The following is a 22,181-nucleotide window of genomic DNA, read 5'->3' on the forward strand; positions in this document are numbered from 1 at the left end:
ACCACGACAATTCTTAAAGATTTATTTTTATCTTATGTATATGGATGTTTTGTATGCATGTGTGTATGCCTGGTGCCATAAGAGGCTAGAAGAGGGCATGAGAGCCTCTGGAACTTCGGAATTATGGTTTATTGTTTTTCGCTATGTGGGTGCTGGGACTCGAACACAAGTCATTTGAAAGAGCAGTCAGTGCTCTTAATCCATGAGCCATCTCTCCAGTCTTGGGAACCCACTACTTTGTAAACTAAATTAAAAATGTAATAAAAAAAGATTTGTCCCTTCCTCTGCATTGCAACTGTAGTGCACAGCAGTTAATGCAAAGACTCATAAACAAGTCCAAATGCTGGGCCCTAAATGGGATATCTACATAATACTCCCTTCTCAAGGCTCAGGAACACCAAAGGAAGAATGTAAGTCAGAAAATGGGGAGGAGTACTGTGAAATGTTTCCTGGACATGACAGGACTGCTGACTAATGAACTCACTGCAATTAAGGCTACTCTCACACAAGATCAAGCCAACAAGACCAGTTACTATTCCAGGAGGCAGTACTAATTAGACTCAGTGGTTTACAGTAAGGGAAAAAAACAAGACATGAAAGTGTGAAGGGGATGTGCTGGAGCATGTCCTGGAGTGGTAAGGAGAAGTTTGCCATGCATATGTACATACATGTATGAAATTGTCAAGTAAAAGGGAAGGGGGGATATTAATACTACTATAATACTGCTTGATCTCTGGGTATGACTTCCATTTTTTTTAAGACAGGGTTTCTCTGTGTAGCCATGATTGTCCTAGAACTTGCTCTATAGACCAAGTTGGCCTCAAACTCAAGAGATCCACCTGCCTCTGCCTCTAAAGTGCTGGAATTAAGGTTGTATACCACTGTACCCGGTCTAGCCTTCATTTTTTTAATCTAGTGAAAGAATCCTATAGTGGTAGTGTCTTTAGGGTTTCTATTGCTGTCAAGTGTAGCAGGAATCTTAAAAGTTCTTATTAATAAAATCAAACCTGAGGCGAATTATTGGGGTCCATGCTGGTAGATCAGAGAGACAGAACAAGCCACAGCTATCTCACCTCGCCGGATCCTCAGCTGGTCTGGTCTCCTCAGACTGGAGGCCTCTGAGTCCTCATCCGGAATGGGTCTCAGCTGAATTACTGCTCAAAAGCCTGAATGCTTAACCAGCCAAAATCTTCTAGTTTCTGGTCCTCACGCCTTATATATATCTTTCTGCTTTCTACCACCACTCCCTGGGATTAAAGGCTGGCTTTCTGGGATTAAAGGTGTGTGTCACCATGGTGTGTCACCATGCTTGGCTATTTCCAATGTGGCCTTGAACTCACAGAGATCCAGAGGGATTTCTATCTCTGGAATGCTAGGATTAAAGGTGTGAGTGCCACCATTTTCTAGCCTTTGTATCTAGTGGCTGTCTGTTCTCTGACCTCAGATAAATTTATTAGAGTACATAATATTTTGGGGAACACAATACCACCACAGTCAAGAGACACCGTGACCACAGCAAATCCCATAATGGAAAACATTTAATTGAGGCAGCTTACAGTTCAGAGGTTTAGTCCATTATCATCATGGCAGGACACTGTACTAGATAATACTACTATGGCTGTGACTTTTAAAATGATCTGTGTGAGATAAACTGAGAGACATGATCACTCTACTCACATTTTACTTAGAAAGCCTCTTTTCTAGCTGTTCCCTGATCTTGTCTCTGGAAACTTACTCATTCTGCTACAACTCTTCATCTCATATTAAGAGGAAGGCTGAGCACCTAGGACTATATTGATGCCTGGGGGCCATGCTGTTGGGGAGTGTGAGGGGGTTGATCTGAGAGGCCGTGCTACCACCCAGGCCATGGTGGCATCTGGGTCCATGGTGATGTCTATGGCTGGTGTTAGCATGGGGATCATGGGAAGCATGCTGTGCTGAGCCAGCCCTGCCTTCACTGGCCCTGGGATGGCTGGTCCTGTCCCTTGCTGGATATTGCAGCAGGCCAACTAGCCCTACCCCTAAGGGGAGAGCTTTCACCCCCCCACAAAAAAAGATGACCCCATCCCTCACCATAGGTGTGCACCTCATCTGGAAAGCATACTAGAGCTGACCCTGTGGTCAGGAACACAGATAAGCCATTCCTGAGGGCATGAGAGTTGACCTGTCCCCCCTCTTCTGCCATGTGGTGGCATAGGTGAGGGAAAGATGCCTTCCCCCCTTGCCCATTACCACCTGTGTCAGGTAAGAGAGCTGGCCCTGGGTCACAAGATTAGGAGAGCTCGCCCTGACCCACATTGCTCTGAGAAAGCAGCCTCTGCTTCCCGTATGGGCAGCACACTAGAGCTGACTCTTGTCCGGGGATACAAGTGAGCCAGCCCTGAAGACATGAGAGCAGATGAGCAGACCCCACCCCCTCCTTGAATGCCCCCTACAACAAGGGGGAGAGAGGGCCCTGCACCTTGCCTGGACAAAACAGTAGAGCTGACCCTGGAGATATGAGTAAGTGGGACCAGATCTGAGGGCCAGGAATGGGTCACCTCTTTTGGAGTTGTTGGCCAATGAGATCCTCAAATATTACATACAGGCTATTGTTAATGCTCTTGATTACCCTTCAGAACTCGACAGTAAAACACCATATACTTGAATCATAGAACACAGAGAAATAAAGCTGGTACTTATCTGAAAGCTTCATCCTTACTGGCTGGCTTTCATAGCGTTGGAAGGTCTATGCATGTTACTAGAGTTAAAAAGCAATCACCAATCTTACCCAGCTGTGAATCATGGGAGCCACAACAATGACAAGACATGCTCACTAGTGCAATAGTATCACAAATATTATGGAAGCAATCAATCATTTTCTGATTGAACTGAAGTCCCACTCCACAAGTTGAAGCTCATATCTAACACCATTATAGGGGCCTAGAACCTGTGGTTATACAAGTCATAGACCATAGGGGAGAAACTACTGCTATCATACAGCTAAGCAGACACACTATTAAACTCTAATGACTTGTCATTGTACCCAGAGATTACTGCATCTGTGGACCTTCATCTGAGAAGCTTCTTTGTGCAGTATATGGTGATTAACATAAAGACCTTCAATTGATCAATGTATAGAGAAAAAAAGACTGAAAAACGCTAGCTCAAGGATCCTTGTGGAAGAGGGATGGGGAATTTTTAAGAGCCAGAGGTAGTAGATAACTACTGTTGTCTGGACACAGCAAGGCAATGGGCTACAAGAATTCACAGCAGTTGACAAAGCATGAACAAGACCTCCCCAAGCTCAGACCAGACAAAATTTCAGCATGGACAGGTGAGTTGAACATGAAGCCCCCACCTCTAGCAGAGGAGCTATTGGCAATTGATAGCTGCCTAGGAGATGGAGAGTTAGCTTTAAGGGTGAAGCTCCTGGTAAACTCCCTTCAGCAAAGTCCACACATACAAGAGCATATGGACAGTACAAATAATACTTGATGGCTTTAAAGGTGGGCAGATAGGTGGGTTGGAGAAGGAGGATGAATCTGGGAGAAGTCAAGGGGTTACTAAAATACATTGCATAAAAATTCTCAAAATAATAAAAATTATTTAAAAAAATTCTATAAGTTAATACAGTTGTATTTCTAAGAACTTCTTTGGCTCTTTTAAGTTGGAGTTAGCTGTGTCAACCTAGACTGGCCTGGGGCTCACAAAGATCCTCCCAATTTAGGTCAACTTCTAGGCTACAGATGTATGTCACAAGGATAGACCTAAAATTTGCATTTATAACTAACTCTGAGTAATATTAGTGCTAACTACAATTTGAGTAGTGAAGGTTTTATAGTAACTCCACTCTCAATTTGATTTGCCGGCAGGTGAGATGGCTCAGTGGGATAAATTGAATTTGCTTTTAACTTCTATCCCAGATTCTCACTCCCCAGTAATTCATTTTATCCTTACTTTAGTACTTCTTTTTTCATGGTAGCCAAGCTCCTCAACAATACTCTCAATGGTTCACTAAGATCAAAATCAATCTTCAGGCTCTGATTACTTTTTTAACCTTCTCTCACACTGTTCACCTAATGTAAAAGGCTAATGTGAGTTATTTGCAACTCCCTAGAAATTCATACTCAAGAGAAGGATTTATTGCTAATCTGAGTGCTAATAGGTAGAAGAGTTCAAAAGACAGACAATGCATGATAGCTAGAATAGTCAAAGTACTGCCTTAAACATTAAGCTATACAGTAATCTATGTTATTAGGGATCAGGTGTAACAAGCACATTAAGCTTTTTTTGCATTTCCCATCATAAAAATATGATCATTGAATGACTTTCATCAATTGCTCTTAATAATCTTCAATAAATTCTGTAAATTATTTCACACTAGTTTCTATTAACTGTCCTTAAACAGTAGGACAGTTTTTATCCCATTTTAGTAAAGCTCAAAGAGAAGTGAACTCTACATTATACTGTCTAGGGTAAAATATGCATGTGTTCACGCCACAGCACATGTGCAGGAGGATGAGGACAACTTCAAGTGCTGGCTCTCCCCTTCCACTCTGTTTGCCAGAGCATCTCTCTCGACAGACTAGCTGACCTGCGTGTTCTGCTGACTCAAAGACCTTTGTCTCCCATCTCCCAGTAGGGCATACTAAGACTTTTATGTGGGTTCTGTGGATTTGAATGAACTAAGGTTGTCAGACTTGCACAGCAAACATTTTACCCACTGAGCCATCTCTCTAGCCCATGATCTTTTCATTTTTTATCACAATTCACCAGCCTGTACCTTGATGTCAATAAATTTCACCTTCTTGATGATATGAGCCAAAATTTTCTGTAGTTGCCACCTACCCCAAATGGCCAATATATTGATCCTTAAAACTCAATTCCATTATGTCAAGGGTCATTCTTGGAGTCTTCATTCATGTAGACAACCTTATAAAGTTTTAGACATCCTTATAAAATCTAGGGTCAAAGTTTGGTCCACACTGAATTTCCTTTTGTAAATCTTCCTTGGAAGATTTGTACAAACAGAGGGTTATTGTCATTGCCTGGGTGAATTCTCCACAATGTCTCCAAGTTTGATGTGAAGAAACACTCTGGGGTTCCTAACTAGCTCATTATCATTGCCCTTCTTGTGGGTGGCAAGTTCATAGACTTTTGTGGTTTTCATCTTTTTTTTTTTTTTTTTTTTTTTTTGGTTTTTCGAGACAGGGTTTCTCTGTGTAGCTTTGCACCTTTCCTGGAACTCACTTTGGAGACCAGGCTGGCCTCGAACTCACAAAGATCCGCCTGCCTCTGCCTCCCGAGTGCTGGGATTAAAGGCGTGTGCCACCACCGCCTGGCGTGGTTTGCATCTTAATATGGTTTTCTTTGTTCTAATCTTATGGCAGAGAAAATCATCTCGTCTCCCTACAATTTTTAATCCCTCCCACCTGAGGAATCTTATGGGGTATGTCACATAACCTATGAACACTCCATATGACTATCAATGACCTTTTTAGGTCCCACCTCTAAGCTCAAGGTACCAGGAGGGTTTCGATAGTCATTAATCATTCACCCAAACCATGTTTAGTTTAAAATCTCTATACCAACATAGCCTTGGGACTGGTTGCAGAGGGAGGAGAGAGTTGTCAGTCAGTACAAAATCTGCTACTGTAGAGGAGAGATACATCAACAGCAGCAGTGTTTTAGTGCCACAGAAGAACCTTGAAGGCTATGTGGCTTGGATGCCAGGCACATCAGTGAGGATAGGTTTTTATTCATACTTTAGGGTAGTGAAGTGAGTCTGAAGTGGATATTCAAGTTACCATTCTCTGGAGCATCTAAGGCCTATCTACAGAATTTAAAAAAAAAACTTCCCTAGGTAGAACATCCAAGGTTTACTTTTCTGTTGCTTCTTGTAGTTGACACCCTAGCCTTTAGAGGTACAGTGAATAGTAACTGCTGGCAATCTGATACAGACTACATGAATAGTACATCTGAGGACTGCCTAAAGCAGAATTTTGAGTGAGCAGAATGTAATGTTATTTACAGTCTATTGCTCTTTTAGGACATGGAGTCTATCTAAACCAGTAGATCCTGAGTATATGAGGCATTTACATCAAACAGTATCACTTCACTTATTGTCAAAGCAAGCATGCTTACACAGAAAGAACATAAACCACTTAAAAATTGGATAATGAAATAAACTCAGGAACATAAAATTAAAATATTTTCAAGGCAAGGTCATGGAGGGCTGCTGCCAGATGCTAGCGGATTTGATGATATGCCTGGAGTAGAGCCTGGATCCGCTGGACCCCAAAGATGAAGTGGAGGCCAATGATGAAATCGCAACATGTCCTTATGATTAAAATTATCACATACCTAAATCATTGCTAGCAAAGCACATGAAATCTTCCAGAGTGAAGAAACTGGGCTATGCCAAAGAAGAAGATGAATGTATAATCGTATTTTTGTCTTTTTCCTTTTCCTTTTTTTAAAATATTTATTTTTATTTTATGTGCATTGATGCTTCGCCTGCATGTATGTCTGTGTGAGGGTATCAGATCTTGGAGTTACAGGCAACTGTGGGCTGCCATGTGGGCACTGGGAATTGAACCCGGGACCTCTGGAAGAACAGTCAGTGCTCTTAACCTCTGAGCCATCCCTCCAGCCCCCTCCTTTTTCTATGAGAAGAAAAAAGTTACTCTGGATAAGGAATCAAACAGTTCCAGACAACTAAAAAAGTTAGAATTGAAGTTGAAAAAGACAGTGATTGTTATAGTCAAATAATCAGAGACTATACTCTTCAGTGCCTGTTGAAGTTCCGCTGAATCACAAATGGTCTGTCTGTGACCTTCTTCTTGCCCTTCATGATTTTGTCATTGAGGAGACAAAGAAAAAGCACTCTAGTTCAAGTCATTGAACATGACAGTGATCTGTTTATAGACTTGGCTGCTAAAGTCAATCAAGATAATGGCCAAAATAGTTCAATATCTTACCTGAAATCTTTGCAGAAGTGAAAATAATAAAAATCACCAGTCCTATAGAACTAAGAATGTTCATATAACCAGAAAGATTATATGCTGAGGTAATTTGAGATGCAAGAAAGTGCACATTGGAAGAACTCAGTAACCGCTGGCAAGAAGAACAGGAAAAAGCAGATGCTGCTGCTGAAAAGAATGAAGAAAAGTCATCCGTGGTAGATCCACAACAGTCTGGTAGGAGTTATTTGGCTAGTTACATGTTGACAGTTTATGACATAGAAGGGTTGTGAATAGAAGTCCACACAAATGAAAAGAAATTAAGATAAAAATTCTGAGTCAAGAAGAGTGATGGAGAAAGACAGCCATAAAAGAAAGCAAAAACAAACAAAATATTTCTGAAAGTATAAATTATGTGTATAGCATAACCAATAATATGCTAATGTTTTAATCATAATATTTACATAAGAGAAAGTGGCTATTATGATCATGTAATGCTCATTATTTTAATAAATATTTATTTTCAAAAAATTTCTCTAGTAAAATATGAAAGTTATAAAATATTTTTGGTACCTATGATGAGAAGATGTTAAAAAGATAACAAGTCTCTTTGGCTCTTACAGTAGTTGAGTAGTAATCTTATCACTGAAGTAATGGTAAAAAGGATCTCAGGAAGATCGCATCCTTGGGTGTCACTGCAGGTGAAAATAGTGAATACTGATTTTACCATAACAAGAAATAGATTGGTAAAAAGACATGTAGACAGAATAATGTCACATATGATATGTGACATGAGAATGACTGAAGTAGAAGATCTGTAGTTATGACTTATTTTGCAGTTAGTAACAAGAAAAGTCTTCACTTACTAAGGGCACTTTGACAAATGGAAAAGAGAGCATGTAGTTAACATGAAGATAAACATGTATTTTATTATACAAAGAGCAAAGTTGAAAGATTCTGAAGCTGAGCTCCAACAGTGCAATGATCAAATGAAAACTAATTTGAAAGCACAGCAAGTAGAATTGGATGAGAAATGTCAGTTTCAGAAAGAGAAAGCAACCCTGAAGCCTGACAACATATTGTTGACTCTGACAAATATGTATAATCTTTATTCCTAACAATGAATTTAAAAGCATGACAAAATCATTTTGTTCTTGTTCTTGATAGTGATTAAGGTGCTTCAAAAATATCTAAGGTGTTGTGTACTTAGAAAGTTAACAGCTCTAAGTACATTCTCTTGCTCATTTAATTGAAAAAAAAAGCCTTCAGTTTAATTCAAGAGAACATTTTACCATTGTATAAACATGCTCTGGCAGTTTGGTTGTTTATAGGATATTCTAAAATAAAAGGACTCTGGAATGTTTTCATTTAAGATAATTTCCATAATATGAAGCAAACCGTAATTCTTCTCTATGATTGTAATATAAAAGTTCCTTCAATGGAGCATATACAATAATTTAGTTTATATAAGTTGATTTTTTTATATTTCCATTGTTTAAAAATATTAATGGAAAAAAAGCCCAAGTTTACATGGCACCTAAAGCTTTTCTATAACATTTTGTTTGCTTGTTTTAGATCCTTTATAATATTATTCTCATTTACTTCCTTCTTTAACCAGAATCCCATAATTGATTCACATTTATATTAACTTTTAACTTAGACATTTTCCATATACTGACCCTGGTAAACTATAGAGCCAAAAAGAAAACTCTTTACCTCCTCTTCTTACACACTGGTTAGTAGTAGGGAAAATGCATTAACAGATTATAAAAACTGAGATGTTAACAGGCAATCTTGCTTTTACTTATGTTGTTTATCTTACTAAAAATGAGAATTGTAAACTCCTAAATAGCAAAAAAAAATCACTATTCTATATTTTGCAGCACTCATATTTACTGTGATCTATATTTTTCTTGTTTGTAATCTAGGAAAAATCACATGATGAACAATGGTTATATACCACCTTCACATACTGGAAGATTCTATATTGTCAAAAGGTTATTTCCTACCATATTAGTCGTTAGTATAGGCACAAATGCCTGCTTGCCTGTAAGCAACTCAATGGCAAACGACTTTTTACAAATGGGAGCAGAAAAATGGGAAAATGAACCTAGATGCCATGCTCCATACTATATACAAAAATTAATGGGGTCTCAAACACCTAACCGTGAAATTTAAGTGTAACGATGAACCTGGTAGGGGCTGGAGGCTTTGGAGATGGAAAGCTTCTTTTCTAATTTGCATAGTGCTGGGGATTGAGCCCAGCGTTCACACGTTAAGCAAGCATTCCACCATTGAACTCTATTCCCAGTCCAAAGACATTTAAGGCATAGAATGCAATGATCATTTGAGAAGTTTTTGGTAAATTATATGTTATCAAAATTAAATATTTCTGATCAAGACACTACAAGAACATAAGTAAGCAAGCCATAAAATGCGAAAAATATCTACAACTTTATATAACAAATAGCTAATGTATGGAGTATACAAGGAATCTCAGAGGTAAAAATTTCCTAACTTTAGCCGGGCGGTGGTGGCGCACGCCTTTAATCCCAGCACTAGGGAGGCAGAGCCAGGCGGATCTCTGTGAGTTCGAGGCCAGCCTGGGCTACCAAGTGAGCTCCAGGAAAGGCGCAAAGCTACACAGAGAAACCCTGTCTCGAAAAACCAAAAAAAAAAAAAATAAAAAATAAAAAAAATAAAAAGGTGCCAGATCTGCAAAGCTCTCCAGAAGGATTATAAACAGCCAATAAGAACTTAAAAGAAACACTTGGCTTCATTAGCAATCAAAGAAATTCAAGTTACACAATGGAGCTTGAGGACACACCTATTCAGATGAAAAGAGCACATTTTGCCAGCATTTGATTATTATATACCAGAATTTCCATTTTGGAAACAACCACTTTGGAAAAAGGTTGCAACTTCTTTTAAGATTAAACACACATGCTGGGCAGTGGTGGTGCACACCTTTAATCCCTGCACTGGGAGGCAGAGGCAAGTGGATCTCTGTAAGTTTGAGGCCAACCTGGTCTACAGAGGGAGTTCCAGAACAGCCAAGGCTACACAGAAAAATCCTGCCTTTAAAAAAAAAAAAAAGATTAAACACACACTACCCAGAAAATCTACTCCTAAGAAATTCAACTGAGAGGAATAAAAAATATATATTCCTCCAACTAACTGTACAGAATGGTAACAGCTTTACTTATAACTGCCCAAATCTGGCTAGAGTTCAAGTGAAGATAAAACAAAACATAGTACTTTAATATATTGCAATATTATTTACTAATAAAGGTATACAATGCTGACATATAAAAGAACATAAGTCTATGAATGCTGAACAGTTAATGGTACATATTGAATATTCAAGGGTGAACTATATATTCCTATGTATAGCTTACTTTGGACTGAATCATAAAAATAAGACATAAAAAAGGCTAGAGGAGTAAACAGCTATGTGATACAATGAATATGATAATATGCTCATCAAATCTTGATGGTAGATATTACAGGTACCCACTCATTTTGTAATTCTTTCAACTTTCTTGTGTGATTGAAATATTCAGAATAAAATGCTTAGAAACTAAAGGCTGAACTAATTGGCTTAACAGTAAGAACTGATTTTATTAAATAAGGTTTTATTATAGATTTCTGTAGAATATATTAAAATCTATAGGCTGCAGATTTTGATAAAAACATGTTTAATCTAAGTGATAAAAATCATTTAAAAATATACAGTATTTTAATTTCCCCAAACTTTTTAGATGTATCTAGTAAAACAAGGTAATTCTAAATGAAAAGATAAGCACAAAGTCATCTGAAATTTCAAAACAGCACTTTGGCATACTTTCAAGAAAATGAGTTAACATCAGAAGATGGAAAGATCTCCTATGTTTGTAGATCAGTAGGATTAATATAATGAGAATGGTTATCCTACCAATAGTAATACACAGATTGAATCCAATCCCTATCAAAATCCCAACACAATTCTTTTCCAAACTTGAAAGGATGATGTGTAACAGTTTCCTCCAAGATTGAAACTTTCCATCCAGAAGGGAAGCTCCTTGAACAGGAAAGTAAACAACTCAAAATAGCTTCAGGAAGTCCCTGAAACTGACTGGATTCACTAGGCCCCTCCATGCCAGAGTAAGCAATACAAACAGAGTCCCTCTCAGAAGAGTAGAACCAAGCTGCAAAGACAAATCTAAGACCAGACCAACTGCCTGGAAGAAGCAGAAACCAGCTGGGCTGCCTGGAAGAGGTTTAGACCGACTGAGTCACTTGGAACGAATACTCTCCAACCTGTTAAGCTGCTTGCAAGCTGTGTAGTGTGCTCCAGGTTCCCAGCCTTTGTGAACTGTCACCTATGCTGGGGTTATTGGCTTTGGTGATGCAGCCATCTTTGAATTATTTCTGCACCTATAAGTAACCCCTCATCCAAATTCCTGTAAGTAAGTAGTCCTAATGAAACTCATTGTTCACCAAGATGGATTTTGGTGTTATTGATACTTTGGTCTGTCATGGGCTCCCTATCTAGGGTGAGTAGATGTATTGAGTCTCCCCAGGAAAAGTTTGTCACAACAGACAATTTTCAGCTTCACATGAAAACACACACAGACACCCCCTCAGGATAGCTAAAACAATCTTGAATAATAAAAGAACTGCTGGAGGTATTGCCATCCCAGATTTTAGTTGTACTACAGAGCTATAGAAATAAAAATAGTATGGTATTGGTATAAAAACAGAAATGTTGCCAGGTAGTGGTGACACACATCTTTAATTCTGGCACTCTGGAAGTGGAGGTAGGCAGATCTCTGAGTTCAAGGCCATCTTGGTCTACAGAGTGAGTTCTAGGACAGCCAGGGCTGTTATATAGAGAAAACCAATCTTGAAAACACCAACCAACTAACTAACCAACCAACAAATCCAGACATGTTGATCAATGGAATTGAATCAAAGACCCAGACATAAGTCCACATACCTATGGACACTTGACTTTTGACAAAGAAGTCAAAAAACACATACTAGAGACAAAAGATAGCATCTTTCAATAAATGGTGCTGGTCAGACTGGATGTAGAAAAATGCAAATATCAGCCTGCACAAAACTCCAAACAGATCAAGGACCTCAGCATAAGGTCAGATAACCCAGAATCTGACAGAAAAGAAAGTGGGGAACAGGCTTGAACTCATCAACAAAAGAAAAGACTTTCTGAACAGGACACCAATAGCACAGGCACTAAGACAAACAATTAATAAATGAGGACCTCATGAAACTGAAAAGCTTCTGTATGGCAAAAGACATCATCATTCAGAAAAAGTGACAGGCTACAGAATGAGGAAAGATTTTTACCAATTACACATTTAATAAATGGTTGGTATCTAAAACTATATAAGAACTAAAAAAAATTAGACATCAAGAAAACAACCTACTGAGTGGTGGTGGTGTATGCTTTTGGTCCCAGCACTTAGGAGGCAGAGGCAGGCAGATCTCTGAGTTCAAGGCCAGCCTGGTCTACAGAGTGAGTTCCAGGACAGACAGTACTACACAGAGAAACCCTATCTCTAAAAAAATAAATAAAATAAAATAAAAAAATGAATACAAAACTTAGCAGAGAGCTTTCAAAAGATGAAACACTAATGGCTGAAGAATACTTCAAGAAATGTTCAACATTCTTGCAATCAGGAAATGCATATTAAAACTACAGAGATCTTATACCAATCAGAATGGTCAAGATCAATAAAACAAATGACAGCTCATGCTGGCAAGGATGTGAGAAAGGGGAACACAGATTTATTGCTGGTGGGAGTGTGAACTTGTACAGCCACTATGAAAATTGGTGTGACAGTTCCTCAGGAAGCTGGGAATAGCTCTACTCTCAAGATCCAGCTGTATCACATTTTTGGGCATATTCTCAAAGGACTCTACACCCCACTCCACAGATACATGCTCAGCCATGTTCATTGCTGTTCTATAATATCTAGAAAATGCAAATGACCTAATGTCTTATGACAATGAATGGATAATGAAAATGTGGTACATATACACTGTAAAATACTATTCAGCTATAAAGAAATAGGAAATCATGAACTTTGCTGGTAAATGGATGGAACTAGAAAAGATTATATTGAGTGAGGTACCTCAGACCCCAAAAGGCAGATATTATGTGTTTTGTTACATATGTGTATTAGCTTTTGAGCTTTGATATGTGTGTACAATCCAAATAATCACAGAGGTTAGTTATCTCTAGTAAGAGATTTGGGGAGAAGATAGGATATCCCAAGGAAGGCGAAATAGAATATACTGTTGTGGAGAGAGAAAAGGGGTAAACTAGATTGGGAGAATTAAATATGGAAGGGAATAAAGAGAATAGTAGAGGATGGAATTTGGGGAGGACAACTAACAATAAAAACCACTTGAAAAATCATATGGAAACCTACAACTGTAAGCAGCTTCATGAAATATATACATATATGAAATGGGGGAATTAAATACAGGTCCTCATGTTTGCAAGCACTTAACCTATGGAGCCATCCCCAAAGTACCAATTTTTTATGGTATGGTATGGTATGGTATGGTGTGGTGGTGGTGGTGGTGGTGGTGGTGGTGGTGGTGGTGTATGTGTACACAAAGATACCCATGGAGTCCAGAAGACAGCATTAGATCCCCTGAAGCTGGAGTTACAGGCTGTTGTGAGCCAGCTGACATGGGTGCTGGGAACAAAACTTGGGTCTTCAAGAAGAGCAGATGTGCTTTAACCATTGAGCAATCTCCAGGCCTCCTGCCTTTTAAAAATAGGTTACTAGTGATCAAACCCGGGCCTCATATGTGCTAATAACACCACGTTTTACACTACACTAAGCTACACCTCCAACTATTTTTTAAACAGATAGGTTTCCAATCTATTATCTCAAATCCAATGGATGAATTTTCACCAAGTTAAATGTACAAGGGGTATCCTGTATTAGAAATTTTCATTGTGGTAAAATATACCCAATATAAAACTTAACCACTTGAACCATTTTAAGTATACAATTTATCTTTTTAGTAACTATCACTATTGCCCACTTGCAGAACTTTTTCATTCCATGTAAAACTCTATACCATTTAACAATAATTTACTACCAACCTCTCCCAGGCTTTTGACAGCTATTATTTTACTCTCTTCATTCTAGGAATGCCATGTACATGAGTGGAATCACATAAGCTATCCCTTGAATCTTCATTATTTTTCTTAGCATAATGTTTTAAGTTTAATTCATGTTGTAACATGTTTCAAAACCATCCTCCTTGTTGTAGCTTTTAATATTCACTGTGTTTTATACTTCCTTCTGTTATCCATTTGTCTTCCAGTGGTTACCTGGTATACGCTTTCGCCATGATGAAAAGTGTTGTTATGAACATTTATCTACAAATAATGTGTTCAAGTTCCTTTCAAATCTTTAGGGCAGTGGTTCTCAAACTTCTTAATGCTGCAACCTCTTAATACATTCCTTTTGTTGTGGTGACCCCCTCAACCATAAAATTATTTTTATTGCTACATCATAGCTAATCTTGCTACTGATATGCAACCCCTGTGAAAGGGTCATTTGACCCCCTAGAAGGGTCGCAACTCACAGATTGAGAAGCACTGCTTTAGGGACATTTTCCTAGATGTAGAATTGCTGAGCCACATGATGAATAATTCTATGTTTAGTTTTTATGGAGCACCATACACTCTCCACAGTAGTTGTACAATATTATACTTTCAACCAGCAATGTACAAGTCTTCCAATTTCTCTACATCATCATCAACAATTTATATTTTGAAGTTTCCTATTGTTTATAGTGTCCATCCTAATGCTAACTAATTGTTAAGTACATTTGCAAGGATTGAAAAAAATGTAATTTTTCTATGTAGTCTTGGCTGTTCTAGAACCTGCTCTGTAGACCAGGTTGGCCTCAAACTCACAAGAGATCCACCTGTTTCTGCCTCCCAAGTTCTGAGATTAAAAGCATGCACCACCACTACCTGGCTGTTAAGTATATTTTTGAGTTAAGTTCTACATAAGTAATTGGAGACAGGGATCATGTAGTTTATGAGTCTCCAAGATCATGCCTTTAGAAAATCTCCCATATGCCTGTTCATTTGTTGAACCGTTTTTCTCTTTATGGCATTCAATTGGTCCAAAAAGCAAATAGCATCTTCTTGTAGGATTCTACTTCACTAGTCATACTGATAGTCTATATGTGGGTATACTAATCCATTTTGTTACTATAATTACATGTCTGAGGCTAGTTACTTTATAAAGGAAAAGGCTTATTTAGCTTATGGTTCTGGAGGTTTAAGGGCATGAAATTAGCCTAGCTCTGGTGATATCTTACTGTGGACAATGTCATGGTCAAAAGGAATATAAGAAACATAGATAACCTGATGAGTTCAAAAGATGAGAGAAAAAAAAGAGGGAGGGCTCACAACAATCTTCTCAGAAAATTCATATTTCCACTGTTTTAATCCTTTCTAGAACCAATGCCCTATAATCTAATGACTTCCCCCTAGGTTCTACCTGCTCAGGATGCTGCCCTGCCATCTCAAGCTGTAATGGTAGTGCATGTCTAATAATGCAGCATACAGGAGGTGGCAGCAAGAATGCCAGCTCAAAGTCATCCCAGAGATACAGATGAAAGCCATCCTAGTCTTTGTGAGACCCTTCCTCAAAAGACCAACCCCTTAAACCAGGTGGTGGTGACACATGACTTTAAAAAAATCCAAGCATTTGGAAGGCAGAGGCAGGTGGATCTCTGAGTTTCAGGCCAGCCCGGTCTACAGAGCAAGTTCCAGGATAGTCAAGGCTACAACAGTGAAACCCTCAAAAACAAAACAAAAAAAGACCAACCCCTTTCAAAAACTACCCTGCCAGCTAGTTTTATTATCACTACTCTGAGAACCAAGTTTCCAAAACATGAGCCTCTGGGAGACATATTAAAACCATATCCAAGACATGGTAACACTATTATTCCCTTGACTACAGAAACCAGTCCCATTATGAACATGACTCTAGCAAAATTAAGATTTCTTGTTGTGGATGTCGATCCATTTAGCCAATGGTATTGGGGTGACTAGCCCTATGGGCATGGCCTTCTCTGGGTACGTGACCAGATAAGAACTGAGGAGGAGGGTCACGTGCTCTCTTGGATGTGGAAGGTTTCCTGATGCCAAGGCTCTGTGATCTGGTCTGGAGCTTTCCCCATCCTTCCCTTCCCTGGTAGATGAAGAGGCAGCGACACTGCTTCATTCTGTACTTGTGAGTGTGTTATTCCCACTTCATCCCTTAATAAATTCTTGATCCCAGACTTCTGTGGATTCTCAATTTAATTTCTTCCTTCAAGTTTTTCATGCACGCACACACGCACGCACACACGCACGCACAAGTGGACTAAGTTATTTCCTGACTGTTCAAGATGCCAGATGGTACGCATATAAGCCATTCCTTAAGGCAATAGACAAATCTGCAAAGATAGAAAATCAAACTCACTGTGGTGGTTTGAATGAAAATGCCCCCCACCCTAATAGGCTCATAAGGAGTGGCATTATTTGAGAGGATTAAGACATGTGGCCTTCTCAGAGTAGGTGTGGCCTTGTGAGAGAAAGTGTGTCACTGGGATGGGGCTTTGAGGTTTCAGAAGCTCAAGCCAAGCCCAGTGTCACTCTCTTCCTGCTAGAACCAAGATGTAGAACTCTCAGCTACTACTCCAACACCAAGTCTTCAGGCATGCTGCTGTTTCTAGAACCAATTAAATGTTTTCCTTTATAAGAGTTCCCATGGTCATGGTGTCTCTTCACAGCAATAAAACCCTAACTTCGATACTCACCTTGGGGAAGAAGCAGAGTTAAGACAATATTGATGAAGCTGAAGTCTTAGATTCCACATTCCTGGCTTTTCAATCATTCCTTTGTATTTTATGAACTATATACTGAGAACCTTCCAACATAATTTTCTAAAATTAGTTCTCATTAGTTTAATCATTTTTCAAGTAAGAGTTCTCTGTGTAATTTAGGCCCTTTCACAAGAATTGACCAACCAAGCAAATAGTACACACAGAGCAAAAAAATCTCAGGGAATCAAAGCTCTTGAAGTTCTAGTATCAGGAAACAAAGCCACAAAGAAAAGTAGTACAAGATCTGAAACACCTTCTGGCCAAATGTCCTCTTCACTGGAGAAGAAACAAGGCCCAGAGTAAACAGCAATGACAGTTCTATCAAAGGTAGAGGTAGAATCCAAATTAGACCTGTTGGCACCAATAAACCCAATGACCAACATATACTCCTATTTCCTATTCTGTGACACTTTCTAAGGTTCAGGGCCATTCTCCTAACATATCCTTGTTCATGCCTATTTTATTAGGACATTATCAACAGTTTTTCTCTTCTTCATGCAGGTCCCATTGGAGCTTTGCATTAAATCCATCCTGTCCTGCTGTGGGATGTTCTGTATGCTGTGAATGTGTTGCTCTGATTGGTTGATAAGTAAAATGCTGACTGGCCAGTAGCCAGGTAGGAAGCATTAAGTGGGATAAACAGACAGAGAATTCTGGGAAGTGGAAGGCTGAGTCAGTAGACACCAGCCCACCATCGAGGTAACAGCATGTGACGGCACACAGGTAAAGCCATGGAACACGTGGCAACATATAGATCAACAGAAATGGGCTGAGTTTAAATGTAAGAGCTAGTCAGTGGTAGGCCTGAGTGAATGGCTGAGCAGTCTTAATATAACCTTCTGAGTGATTATTTTATAAGCAGACCACAGGACTGCAGGGCCCAGGCAAGACCAGAGAAACTTCTAGCTACACTATCCTACCAAGAATTCAATTAGTTCTAAGATTTATTTTTATTTTGTGTGTGTGAATGTTTGGCATGCACGTGTAAAAGTGCACCATGTGCATGCAATTCTTACAGAAGCCAGGGGAGGATGTCAGATGCCCTGAATTGGAGTTCATGATTGTGAGTTACTGTGAGTGTGCTGAGAACTAAACTTAGGTTCTCTGAAATAGCACTAAATATTCTTAACCACTAGACAATCATTTTAGTTCCAAGAATTAAATTCTTTTCAAGATAGGGCTTCTTTGTATAGCCTTGGCTATCCTGGATCTCACTCTTTAGACTAAGCTGGCCTGAAGCTCACAGAGATCCACCTGCCTCTGCCTCTCGAGTGCTGGGAATAAAATTGTGTGCAGCCACCACAGGCCAAGAATTCAATTCTTAACTCTTGCTCTCCCCTGGTCTTCCTACAATTTTCTACTTACTTTGCAAAAAGTCAACTTGATTATTCTGATGCTTCCCAGTCTCACTGCCATGTGCATTATACTTGAAGATAGTAATTTTACATCCTTAAGGAAAAGCAAAAATGAAACCTGCTGAATCAAGACCAGCTTGATATTACCTATGGACTCTGGAAGTGGAGTTAAGAGCCATCTTTACATTTCCAATTTATAGTTCTAGAGTCCAATATCATATTTAGTGCTGTCCCCAAGTTGTATATAAAAATCAGTAGAGCTGAGGCAGTAGCCTTGCATTCATGAAGCCCAAGTTCAATCCCTAGTACTACCCCAAAGCAAGCAAGCAAGCAAACAAACAAACAAAAAACACTAGGGGCCTAGGGCAAGTAACCTGGTGGTAGAATACTTATTTAGTATGCACAAGGCTCTGAGTTCAATCCCTAATACCCAGTGGCAGAGTAAGTTGGTCAACTTCTGGAGTATTATCAAAGATTGTATTGAAAACTCTTAGATGGTAAAGTCTACTTTCAGAGGTAACCACAGATGTAGCAAAAGTTTTAACTTCAGGTACTTCTTACTAGTGTATAAAACAGATACTTTGTTTTTAATCTATCTAAATCATGTGAGCCCAAAATTCTATTCATGTACCTAAGGCTCCTATAATGCATTTATTTACATAGTCAAATGTCATACAAACCTTAAAAATTAATGACAGGAAAAGGAAAATAAATAGGGAATTTAATACATAGTAATTCTGAAAGATTTCATGTAGATGAAGTCTGTATGTTAGAGAAATATTGGGATACAGACCAAAATGTCACTAGTAGTTATGTATGATGCCTCTTGATTTTTTTTGTCCATTTTCTGCAAAAACTTTTACAACCAACATCACTAGAAAAAAATTCTTCTTACTAAATAGGGTAAGATGCTCATATTTAACATCCTCTAAGTAAAACTGAATTTTTCTTTCGGTATTTGCAAAAAAGCCCATATTAAAATTAAGATCTTAAGTTTTCCATGAAATTAATGACAAAATGAAATTAACACAATTTAAACACACCAAGTTTCAAATAAAACTTTTAACTCTGTAATTTTCCCTGATTACATGCCTCAGAAGGCATTTTCTTCTTTCCTCCCTTAGTCTTGTCTCTGAGCTGTAGTTTTCCTAAATACCTGGTGATCCTGATTGCTCATAATTAACATCAAAGGGACTGACTTGTGGGCTAAATGGGCTTTATACAGACCGAATTTGTCAACTAGAGGTTTTTACTTTAGACTTGTCACTTGTTTATGAGGTTTATCTGTCTAAATAAACCCCAATGACTAAAGCAATGAAGAAACTACTTTAGAACAGCTGAGCTGTCCAAAATGTAAGTGGCTGAATTCCATGAATGAACTCTCTCTTTGAAGCTGGTTTACAAGTTTGATGTTAAAATCTCCCTCCAAAGGAAAGTGGAACAAAGGCTAGAAGTAGCTCTTCTTGGGAAGACAGCTAGAAGCCACACCCATCTCTCCAGTTAACACAGGGTCACACCAAGCTATAGGAGAGTCTGGGAAATGCAGGCTCTCTATTAGTGTATGTAGACTCAATCCTGTTATTCTGTTATCCTTTTCATTGCATCTTGGGAAGAAAACAGAAAAAAATAGACTATTCTTTCCAAAACAGAAAGTAGATTGTTGTATTTATATACTCTCAAGGCTGAATGCAAAGATTTCCTATTTTCTAATGTTTTAGCTTTGTTGTTTTGTTTGTTTTTGTTTTTTGAGACAGGGTTTCTCTGTGTAGCTTTGTAACCTTTCCTGGAACTCACTCTGTAGCCCAGGCTAGCCTCGAACTCAGAGATCCGCCTGCCTCTGCCTCCCGAGTGCTGAGATTAAAGGCATGTGCTACCACCGCCCAGCTGTTTTAGTTCTTGTTAACAAGAAATCAAGTTCACGCTTTTAGCCCATTAACACAATTTTTGCAAAATGAGCTAAAAAGAGGAGGCAAATCCTTATTTTGTAAATGAGGAACTAAAAATCCACTGAGAAGAAATAGGTAAGAAGAAATTGAGTGGTATCCCCCAGGGATCTAAGTACTAAAGTTCTATTTCACAATGCTCCAAGTGTAATAAGCAATACAAGAACTGGTGGATCAGTGGTCCTGGGAAATGTGCCCTGAACATAATTAAATCGTATCACTGTACTGAAGTCTATCTAAGACACACTGAACTTGACAGTTATCTTCATTTGTCAACTTGATACAAGCTAAATTCAAATGAAAAAAAAATGCCTCCATCAGACTGCCTGTAGTGCATTTTCTTAATTAGTGATTGATGTGGGGAGCCCAGCCCATGGTTGGTGATACTATCCCTGAGTAGGTGGTCCAGGAGTGTAGAAGAAAGCAGGTTGAGTAAGCCAGTAAGCAACACTCTTCCATGGCCTTTGCTTTATTTCCTTCCTGAACCAGGCCTCCAGGTTCCTGCCTTGAGTTCCTGCCCTGAGAATTTCCTGAGTGATGGATTGTGACCTGGAGTTGTAAGCTGAAATAAAATAAGCCTTTTCCTTCCCAAGTTTTGTTTTTGGTCATAGTGTTTTATCATAACTCTAAGACAACAGGTATATGACCGAGAAAAGAATACTGCCCGATTCTTGCTTAAAGATGTCACTCTCCCAAGTTGGGGTATCCTTTTCTAGGTGTGAGATGTTGCCCACTCCATTTGGGTCAACATGTTGACTTTTGATATCCCAGACATTCAATCTTTTTATTTCCTCACTCAAGAATGCCTGTTGGCAACATTCTGGGAAACTCACAGCCTCAAATGACCACTTAACAAGTTGAGGAAAAAGACCCCAAATATGTTTTGTGGAGATAACATCTGCTCTGAAACTCAAGTGTGGGAACAGAGTACCATGGCAGGTTTTTGATTAAATAAACTGGTTTGACTCTGTGCTTTTAATCATTTTAGGATCTATGTCTTCAATAATAATCCTTTTCATCCCAGAAGCAAAAGTTTTTCCACTCATTTAAATCCTATCTTTGTATCTTTCAGAATAGTTTCTCCATAGATAACTTACTTATGTGTCTATTTCTAAGGTGTTGCCCTAGAACACAGAATAACTTTTCATTTACATTTCTAACTATTATTAGGATGAAGACAACAATTCTTATTTTATGCTTACTTTGTGCTTTGTTCTGAATATTTGCTTTATATCTGCTTTATTAGTTGTAATAATTTTTTGAGACAAGGTCTCTCTCTATGTAGTCCTGGCTGTCCTGGAACTTGCTATGTAGACCAGGCTAGCCTCCAACTTAGAGATCCACCTGCCTCTGCCTCCCAAGTGTTGGGATTAAAGGTGTGTGCCACCATACCTAGCCTTGTTGTAATTTCCTACTAATCTTCTGGATTCTCTAGAAATTATTATTATTTTATTTTATTATTATTATGATATTCTCTCAAAAACATATTAAATTGCACAACAAAAAGGAAAAACTTTAAATACCACGCATAGTACTGATTCCTGAAGCCTTCACCCTTATCTCTACATGGCCTCCTCGCCTGTAACTGCACTCATTCATTCTTCAGTCAAATGACGTACAAGTTCTACACTTGGAAACTGGAACACAAGTAATTCTGACAGTGATTAAGGCATGATTAAGTTTTTGCAGTGGCACAACTCTGATAGTCCAGTAGATGGGGATGGTGCCACACAGACCAAGGCTTTTAGAGATGGAATAAAAACATCAGTCTTAAGTTTCACAAAAAAGGGAAAAAAGAACAAGAAAACTTTGTAGGTTTAGGAGAAATATACATCTTAAACCCATGGAGAAGGAAGATATCATGCTTTTTTCTTTTTTGTTTTTTTTGAGACAGGGTTTCTCTGTGTTGTCCTGGCTGTCCTGGAACTCACAGAGATCTGCCTGCCTCTGCCTCCCAAGTGCTGAGATTAAAAGTGTACACCTAGCTGATATCAAGCATTTTACAAGAACTGATTCAAAAGAAG

At 38.7% G+C, this 22,181-nt stretch overlaps 1 protein-coding gene and 1 pseudogene across 11 annotated transcripts in view; one reads left to right on the plus strand and one right to left on the minus strand.

Annotated features, from left to right (window-relative positions):
- Positions 1-22,181, minus strand: part of Cpeb1 (cytoplasmic polyadenylation element binding protein 1) — a 97,403-nt gene that overhangs the window by 32,557 nt on the left and 42,665 nt on the right. The gene's annotated exons all lie outside the window — the stretch shown is intronic.
- LOC121828584 (U11/U12 small nuclear ribonucleoprotein 48 kDa protein pseudogene) lies at positions 3,266-7,346 on the plus strand (annotated as a pseudogene).

Source organism: Peromyscus maniculatus, chromosome 1 (assembly GCF_049852395.1).
Source record: "Peromyscus maniculatus bairdii isolate BWxNUB_F1_BW_parent chromosome 1, HU_Pman_BW_mat_3.1, whole genome shotgun sequence".
Taxonomy (NCBI): Eukaryota; Metazoa; Chordata; class Mammalia; order Rodentia; family Cricetidae; genus Peromyscus; species Peromyscus maniculatus.